The sequence below is a fragment of the Mastomys coucha genome, unplaced genomic scaffold (assembly GCF_008632895.1).
Source record: "Mastomys coucha isolate ucsf_1 unplaced genomic scaffold, UCSF_Mcou_1 pScaffold22, whole genome shotgun sequence".
In the NCBI taxonomy this organism is placed as follows: domain Eukaryota; kingdom Metazoa; phylum Chordata; class Mammalia; order Rodentia; family Muridae; genus Mastomys; species Mastomys coucha.
In genome coordinates this window covers 83,972,145-83,980,387 of record NW_022196905.1, presented here as the reverse complement: position 1 = coordinate 83,980,387, position 8,243 = coordinate 83,972,145, and the positions used below count along the sequence as shown (strand labels likewise).

At 42.6% G+C, this 8,243-nt stretch overlaps 1 long non-coding RNA gene across 2 annotated transcripts in view; it reads left to right on the top strand.

Moving 5' to 3' along the window:
• The first annotated feature begins 1,686 nt into the window (after positions 1 to 1,686).
• The window catches only part of LOC116070653, a 44,317-nt gene continuing 37,760 nt past the window's right edge, over positions 1,687 to 8,243 (top strand). For both annotated transcript variants that reach the window (XR_004110494.1, XR_004110493.1), the window contains exons 1-2: positions 1,687 to 1,816; positions 2,916 to 3,000. This is a non-coding gene — a long non-coding RNA (uncharacterized LOC116070653). The remainder of the gene's footprint in view (positions 1,817 to 2,915; positions 3,001 to 8,243) is intronic.

Sequence of the window (8,243 nt, the reverse complement as noted above, 5' to 3'; positions counted from 1 at the left end):
TAGCACAAGCCAACCCTTGTGGATTCTAGGTCATAACAAAGGGTGGTTCTGCTGCTAAAGTAACACACAAGCAGTCATGAGAGTTAACGTAGTCCTCTAAGGTAGCCTTAAATTAAGGTTTAGAAAGTAAACAGTATCAGATACTCTGTGTCGAGAACTAATAACAGAAGTTATATTTTCCCCCAACTCCCTTCCTTCATTTGCCTCTTCTCACTTTACAATCTCCTTCCTCTTTAGAGCTGATGATCGCCTGCTCTCAAAGTCATAGTTCTGGGCCCTGGAGGTAGCACCCATAGGTAGGACGTGGTGCCTGTGTTTGAGCATCCTGTGTACTCTGGGCAGCACGGGTAGATGTGGAGAGGCTGGCCCTAGTGAAGTCACTTGTTTCACTGTGCTGAGTTAGTATAAGTTGAATCAGGGCTAGGACATGACAACATGCCATCTTACCTCTGCCTACAGCATTCTCTTCACCAGCATTTGGGATGGGACAAAGGAGGAGCATCTATTTTAGAAGAGGCAATGATACCCAGTCCTATGCAGCGCTGGGGATTAAACACAGGGCTTTGTGTATGCTTGGAAAAGTACTCCTATTAGCCAAGCCCATCCCTAGCCCCACTGCCCTCATTTAGAATAGGATAGACCCGGGTTACTGACTCAGTTCTACCATTAACTAGTTATTTAATACTGATTGTAGGTGAGTTATTTAGTCTCTCTTGACTACCAGTTAGACTGGTTATAAAGTGGAGCTAAATAAGGATACTCTGGAGGTGATGGCACTGTGAAGAGTACATATGACTATGTGATGTAGATGCTCAGAACAGCCGGTGATTCTCAGAGCCCTGGTTCACAGAATAAGTAACATCATAGACGGTTTTCTGTTATGGAAGGTTGTGAACTTCTCCATGGTTAATCTCTCCATAAATGCTTGATGAGTGGGCTTCATGCATAAAATTGATAGTGGTGGGAAAGTGAGTTAATGCCCCAATATCGATCATGATTCTATAAATGTGTCAACAGAATGGGGAATGCACTGGGAACAAGGGATTGATGGGAAATATAAAACAAATATCTACAAACCATCAAAGCTTCGGTAAAGCAGCTGGTCTTGACATTTGGAGTGAATTCGCTTTGAGCTGGATATCTCTGGCCTGGGCAGCTGTCAGAGTATCTGGGTGAAGAAGGTAGTTTTTTTTAACATCGAACACTGTCACATCACTGGCTTGTTTTCTCTTCTCCAAAGCAGAATATTTTAATGTTTTGGCGGGGGTTGGGGGAGAGAACAGACCTCCTGTTATAATGAATTTATAATAGATTATGAGTTATGCAAATCTGATAATAATCACAGAGCTCCGGGTTTGTGATTTCCAGTGCTAATTAGTCTTGAGTGGTTTATCGGTGCTGGGGTTCACGTGATCACAGACATCTCTGCAGTTTCATGTTTTGCCACCTTGTCATTTTACCTCTGGGGAATAAACACTTATTAAAGGCACGGATAGCGATGTGAAAAGTTCATAGCCTAAGAGCTTGTACTCGAACTTCACTTAGGGAGGAAACTGTCTTTGATTAGGAAAATCTTCTGTTTGATCAGTCACCTGGGGCAAGGCGAGCTCCTGAAAGACAAGGGTGACAGGGACTACAGAGATAAAGGATGCAGATTCAGGAGCATTTCCGGTGAGAAGAGGAAGTGGCAGCCAGAGAAGACGGGATGGCGGAGGACCAACGGGGTTACACGGTGGTAGAGGCAGGATCCGAAGCTGGAGAAACCATTCAAGGTCCTTGGGAAACAAAAATGCTTAAAAATAAACTTAAGTCGCTCGTAAGTATCTCTCTGGAAATCTAAAGAGAAATCTCTGACTGGAAATTCTGGGCAGGCTGTGGCTGCTCTGAGGTTGAAGTCCCAAGAGGAATGTTGTGAGTGTGACAGGCTTCCCTTGACCAAACTGGATTGGGCTCCTCTGGGATTTTCAATTAGTCTCTGCCTGTGGTGTTTTAGAGCCTGGGAGTCTGATTTTAACATGTGTCCTACTGAATCAGTTAACACAGAAATCTTGCCATTCTCGGTATCCAGATAGTAAAAGAAGGAATCGAAAAGACATGCTAGGAGTGTAAGTTCAAATCTGTGTTACTGTCCGTGTTTTTAGCACCTTGGGCTCATTCCCTAGAACATAAGCCTGGCGGAAAAATGAAAGCAATCATAACAGCTATTTTGCCCGAGGGGCAGGGTTAGGTTAGAGGAGAGTAAAGCAGTTAGCACATGCGCTTGTGTGCACATGTGCGCGCGCACTCTCTCTCTCTCTCTTTCTCTCTCTCTCTCTCTCTCTCTCACACACACACACACACACACACACACACGCACATGTACGGACATGCACGCACGGACGCACGGACGCTCTCACACACACACGTGCACACACACACACACACACACACACACACACACACGCGTGCGCGCGCGCACACACACGCACACGCGCACACACACACACACACACACTCTTAGCATTTCCTTGTCCATTCCCCTCCCTCTCCCTTCTTTTCCTCTTTCTTCTCCTCTCTTCCTCCCTCTTTCCTCTTCCTTATCCCAGTTTCCACCCTTCTACCCCAGGCATTTCTGCAAGGTTGAATGCTATATTGAAAAAAAAGTCTATTTCTGTTTCATTTCTGGCCGTAATTATTTTCTTCAGTTCAGTCAGTATACCATGCCAGGGACTGTACTCTTCAAAGTGGTGATGGGGCATGATCAGGACTATCTTCTTAGGATGGTGAGATGTATTCTTTCCCAGGCTAGCAGGATTATTTTCCCCCACCACAACTCACTAGCACATGATTTCTAAGGTTTGACATTAACTCTAGAGGTTTGAAAATGTACCTGGATCATTATACTGAAGGCTCTTCTTATTTATGTAACCTTTCAGAGTTCACAGAGGGATACACACAACACCTCAAGAATAAAGGCATCATTATTTCCATTTTGTAAATGAGAGACTACAGCTCAGAAAGGTTAGTCGACTATTTACATTGCCAGACCCACAGTGGTTGTAACTGGGAACTTGGCCTTTTGATGTCTCTTCCACTCATTTTTGGGAAGAGGAAGGAATGGTCTCCAGGGTCTAAGGTTATCTGTAAACTCTTGCCTGGGGAGAGAAGAGTACAGGAAGACAGTCTGGACTTCTTTTCTCTGCCTAAGGAATGAATTCTATTTATGAGCAGAAGTTATCTGTCCAAATTGAATGTAGTGTTCCACTTCTAATTTTATATATTTCCTTTACTTCAATCCTTTTGCAATTTGTGATTTACATTTGTTAATCAGCTTACAGGACCTCACCCTTGAAAAAAATCTAGCCAGGTCCCCTTTATGGCACCATCTCCTCCCAACTTTCAAGTTCCTTTTCTCATGGCTCAAAATATCCCTCTTGCCTGGCAGGAGAGTTAAAAGGTCACATCCGAGGCTCATTTGTGTGATCAGAGGTGACAAAGCTGTGATAACACCTTGAAGGACAATGTGTCAGAAGAGGGACTGGCCCTGGTTTAAAGAGGAAAGGCAGAGAGGGAGGGGGTTATGTCATTAGTGGAGGGCCAGACTGTTGGGTAAAAAGATTACTGTGTCTGGTAAAGAAACTGGGCTTGGAGCTTTAAAAAACACTGGTGGAGTTTAAAAGTCATAGCTAGGATGAGCCTCTGTAAAAATGTCTAAGATCAGGGTGAACAAGATATCGCAAGGAGCCTGATTTCTTGGTAGTTTTGTTTGTAAGATATTTTGCCCTGCTGATTTGGGAAGGCTAAGAGAACACTGGACACATTCGTAGGGTATCATTTTCACTTACTGGACAATCTGGCTTCTTAGAGACTTGAAGAGCACGTAGGTCACATGGGTGTGTGTATGTGTGTTTACACACTTGCGTACAACTGCTTGCATGCAAGTAGGAGTCTGGATATCAATCTCCTGTGCACATTGTCCTATGGTAATTAAAAAGGACCATAGAAGTCTGGTCAAGGATTAAAGTCAGGAAAGTTAACACATACCCAAATGTACTTAGTTTCGACAGGACAGGGCATTTAAAAATTCATGTATAAAGACTTATCCACAAGTTCACTTAGTGTCATCTAGAGTTTCTGTCTTTAGGATTATGTGTTCATGTGTGGAGAATGTGAAACCAGACACTAATGTGTGGGCTTTCCTTCATGTTGGCATCATTGTTGTTCTGCATCCAGAAGGAACATTTTCTAACATCTAGCATTGGAAGTCCATTTGTGTGAGCCTGCTCTCCTTTCCCACCTGAAGGAAGTGGGGAGGTCAGGAAGGTGACCCAGAGATGCGCTGTTCTGACACGTTCATTTCAGCCTGGCATAATGCCTCAAAGACTCAGAGGAAACTGTATCTGTCCCCGTGACTCTGAATGTGTGGCCACGATCACAAAGCCTCTGGAATAGAGCACAATGACAACACCGGCAGTGCTAATGAACCATGGAGAGATTTGAAGTAGGTTTTCCCAAGGCTTTCAATCTGGGCACTCCCAGTTGCTAAGGGTTTCCCACAGCAATTGGGAGGAAGAAATCTATCCAGCAACTTCTATCACAGTTACCAATGGATATTTATTGGGAGCCTCAATATCTTGCTTTGCTTTCCAAAAGGAAACAAATCTGGAATTACTTCATCATGGTGAAATACTTGTAAGTTCAGTGGCAAGTCAGAAGAGGGAATACATGGACCATTAAGTATGACATGGATTCCTAACATTGTCCCGAGAACCTCTCTGCAGACAATTTACTCCTCCATGAAGAAATGATAGCTGAGGTCACATCACCCCCTTATCATTGGGATGTCAGTGATTAACCCATCTCTTCACTTTCTATAATTCCATTCCATTCCATTCCACTCCATTCCATTCCATTCCACTCCATTCCATTCCATTCAATTCAATGTAATTTGTTTTGAATCAACTTTATTACATACAGATTAAAAAAAACCCCACAGAGCTAGGCTTTTGTGGAGGAGTTATAAATTAGTTAAATAAGATGATTTTGTTTTTAAAAATACCTACTAGTTAAGACATCATGTTTCTCACTTTCACTTCTGAAATCTCTAATCAAGCAGTCTTCCTTTTTAATTTAATTGTATTCTTATTCACTTTATATCACGCTTACCACCCTGCTCCTGGTCACCCCCTTCCACAATCCTTTCCCTTCCCTGTCCCCTTCACCTCCGAGCTGGTGCCCCCCCCCCAACCCCCGTATCCTCCCCTACACCCTGGCACTTCAAGTCTCTGTGAGGCTAGGCACTTCCTCTCCCACTGAGGCCAGACAAGCAGCCCAGCTAGAACATATCCCACACATAGGTAACAGCTTTTGTGATAGCTCCCATTTCAGTTGCCCAGGACCCATATGAAGACCAAGCTGTACATCTGTTACATATAAGCAGGGAGGCCTAGGTCCAGCCCATGCATGTTCTTTGGTTGGTTAGTTGGTTGGTGGAGAGCCCTAAGGGTCCAGGTTAGTTGACTCTGCTGGTCTTCCTGTGGAGTTCCTATCCCCTTCAGGACCCACAATCCTTCTTCCTATTTTTCCATAAGAATCCTCAAGCTCCATCCACTGTCTGATCAAGCAATCTTGGCCAAGCTATTCTATTTTCCTAATGCGAACATTTTGGCTGTAAAATAAGTGTAACTGAAGCAGTATTTGGGGAATTATGTGATTCCCCCCCCCACCCCATTCCTTCATAGGAGTGAAGAAATTTTTGTTAGAGATCTGGCATCCAGCTTTCTTCACCTCATAGGCTGTCTATGGCTTATGTCTCTTCAGGACCAATCAAAAAAATATGGAGCAGAGAAGAATACTGAGCCAGAACAAGGTTATATGAGAAATAGGCTTCAGGGTGTTTATTAGGTAGAACCTTCCCATGTAGCAGTATATATGGGAAAGTCATCAAAGACAGACAGTTTATCAAATTGAACTGTGACAGATGTGAACCTGCACAGGTAGACACTGAAGGACCTTGATGAAGGCTGAGCTAAGCAAAGGGAAAATCAAGGGCAAACACATGAAGCAATAGAGGACTTAGGCTTCCTTCCAAGATGAAGTAATGGGAAGTAAGTATATATCCTCTTTACCACAGATAACCAATAATACCACAAAAAAGCAAAAACAGTGTGTAAGACACTAGACATGAGACAACCATGGACAATGATCTTGAGCAATAGAAAATTCAGCAGTGGAGACCCAACCACCCTAGCTGTAGCTTCTTTTGGGAATTTTCAGAGCAGAGCCTAGGGAGGATTGTGAGACTGAAGAGAAAGCATTTGAGTTTCTTTATACTAGGGTTTCCTAAATAAATATGACTGAACCTTGGATCCAATCTAGGGGGAAAACCTTAAATGATAATTTATAATTCAGTGGATGATGGAAACTCTGGAGGGATTTACCTAACTCCAGAGATAAGTGTTTATATCTTCAGAGGGGAGGAATCCTGAGTCTTGAAGGCATCTCTGAGTTGTAAAATTGGAGACACTGGAATTATCTTTTCTCTGGGGAGATTTATTTACATTCCAAGAGGTTACACTAAGGCATTTTCAAGGAGGTTCTCAGAAATAGGAAAAAGAAGCAACTGCCTTTGTCTTTTGTACACACGTGAAGAGAACGACTCTCTGTGTCCTTTTCCTACTGGTGATTCTGTCACTCACAGAAAACAGGTTTTCACATCTGGTTCTTATCATGTCACTGTGGGGACACTGGGAAATATTGTCATGATGCTATTCTGACTGTTGATCTTGCCATGAATATAAGAATCTGTCTGATCCAAACATTCCCGAGAGCATTAAGGACAAAGCTAATAATGACAGAACATTAATTATGTAACGGAGAGACCTGGACAGAATTTGATGGACTCCCTCAGTCAAGGGACTAGTACTGAGAGTTCAGGGGACCAGGTTAGAGTTAGGCTAAGTTAGGCTTAGTAAGGCTAAGTGACAAAGAGTAAGAGCTCCCTGACAGACAGCCATGGCAACCAGTGGAAGCATCTCTCCTTAAAACGTAGCCTTCTGATGGTCATTGTATTTGTGCAAGGAACTACCTTTAAGTGAAATATAACTAAAAATGATTTAAAAACATAGGTCTTAGGCCCTCACCAGTGGCTCGGGTTCCTTCTCGTCTGCTCCAGTCTACTTTGGGTGAGAACTTGGCGTCCAGTCCCACAGCACTCAGAGCTTGGTCACACCAGGATGTCAGGGTCACAGAGGCAGCTTGACACCCAGAATCTCAGGATCACAGGATCACAGAGACAGCTGGACTCTGAGGAGTCCTTTCTCAATCAGGATTACAGGAAGGACAGGCTCCAGTCAGATATAGCAAGGGCAGGAAGCACTAGAGATAATCAGATGGTGGGAGGCAAGCATAAGAACAGAAGCAATAGAAACCAAGGTTACTTGGCATCATCAGAACCCAATTCTTCCACCATAGCAAGTCCTAGATACACTATCACACTGGAAAAGCAAGATTCGGATCTAAAGTGGCTTCTCATGACAATGATGGAGGACTTTAAGAAGGACATAAATACAGGAGAACATAAATAAAGAAATACAGGAGAACACAGGTAAACAGGTAGAAGCCCTTAAAGAGGAAACACAAAAATCCCTTAAAGAACTATAGGAAAACACAAACAGGCAAAATAAATGAACAAAATCATCCAAGATATAAAAATGGAAATAGAAATAATAAAGAAATTACAAAAGGAGACAACCCTGGAGTTAGAAAACCTAGGAAAGAGATCAGGATTTTTAGATGCAAGTATCACCAACAAAATACAAGAGATAGACGAGAGAATCTCAGGTGCAGAAGATACCATAGAAAACATTTACACAACAGTCAAAGAAAATGCAAAATGCAAAAAGCTCCTAACCCAAAACAAACAGGAAATCCAGGACATTGAGAAGACCAAACATAAGGATAACAGTTATAGAAGAGAGTGAAGATTCCCAACTTAAAGGGCCAGAAAATATCTTCAACAAAATTATAAAAGAAAACTTTGTAACCTAAAGAAAGAGATGCCTGTGAACATACAAGAAGCCTATAGAACACCAAATAGACTGGACAGAAAAGAAATTCCTCCCATCACATAATAATCAAAACACAAAATACATTAAATAAAGAATATTAAAAGCAGTAAGGGAAAAATGTCAAGTGACATATAAAGGTAGACCTATCAGAATTACACCAGACTTCTCACCAGAGACTATGAAAGCTAGAAGATC